Below are 1,255 nucleotides of genomic sequence, written 5' to 3'. Positions count from 1 at the left end.
TATATATATATATACATATATATATATATATATAGATAGATAGATAGATAGGTTTTTACCACTTGGGTTTATGCTTATATATACTTAAAATTAGCAAAACTTGGCGAGAAACGGAAATGTTTACCCAGTACTGAGATATTGGGTGAGGGACTTCAGCAGGGCTTATTCTCGACTTCAGTTTTAATTAACTGCATGTATCACAACTGTAGAACAGCATGTGTTGCTAAGGATCCGCGTGTGCTCATTTTATAGTACGAATAATATATATATATAATAATAATATATATTGATCACGACACCATCTTATGGTATGTGGGTCTTCCGCAGGGCCTATTAGTTTAGGACCTTTAATTATCTGCATATGTCATTATTGTGCATCAGCCTGTATTGCTATGAAGTCATATAATGTTAATGCTAGTACGAATAATATATATACCTATCATATGTAGCCATCTTTAAAATATAGATTCCCTCAATTTAAAAATGCAAGAGTTTAGTAGATTAAATAAATATCAGTTAAACTAAATAAATTATCTGATGACTTATGTACGATATATCGGCTTTAGAATCTTTTTCGCCAAGCAGCAATTAAGTACTTGCTGCCAGAGAAGAAAGAAGGCAGGAAACGTATTTATGGTTACCCAGGTAGAAACTTAATTAAGAAACACTTCCACATCCACATTCACAGTTCCACTTGCTTCCACATAAACAGTACTGCCGTATAGTAGTAGTAGTGCCGTAGTAGTGCCGTAGTAGTGCCGTAGTAGTGCCGCCGTTATAGTGCCGCCGTAGTACTGCCGTAGTAGTGCCTCTGTTTATAAGGAAGCTGGTTTGATCTCCTAGCAGTACTGTATCACCCTGATTCGTTCATTGTAATTATATTCAACCAAGTATTGCTCAGCCTGGTGTGTGGAAGGAAGTGGAACTGTGAATGTGGATGCGGAAGTGTTTCTTAATTAAGTTTCTACCTGGGTAACCATCAAAATTAATGACAGGGCCGTAGGCTGAGCAAATTCTTAGGGGGGTGGGGGGCAGTGGCGGATCCAGGATTTCAAGGAGGGAGTGAGAAACATGTGGCGGGTCTAGGGGTCCTCCCACAGAAAATTGTGAAAATGTAGATCGCAGGAGATGGTATTTGAGGTACTTTTGAGTACATGTACAGCTTCATTCTGACTACGACAATTCTCATTTAGTAGAACAATTTTTTTTTTTTATTTTGCTCCAAAATCTAGGGGGACAGCTGCCCTCCCCCCCC

The 1,255-nt window shown here is 38.3% G+C and overlaps 1 protein-coding gene across 1 annotated transcript in view; it reads left to right on the top strand.

Annotated features, from left to right (window-relative positions):
• The window catches only part of LOC106816809 (trichohyalin-like), a 34,547-nt gene that overhangs the window by 19,002 nt on the left and 14,290 nt on the right, over positions 1-1,255 (top strand). The window lies entirely within an intron of this gene.

This window comes from Priapulus caudatus, unplaced genomic scaffold (genome assembly GCF_000485595.1).
Source record: "Priapulus caudatus unplaced genomic scaffold, Priapulus_caudatus-5.0.1 Scaffold1493, whole genome shotgun sequence".
Taxonomy (NCBI): Eukaryota; Metazoa; Priapulida; class Priapulimorpha; order Priapulimorphida; family Priapulidae; genus Priapulus; species Priapulus caudatus.
The sequence above is the reverse complement of the archived record's forward strand: the minus strand, read 5'-3'. Positions and strand labels throughout refer to the sequence as shown.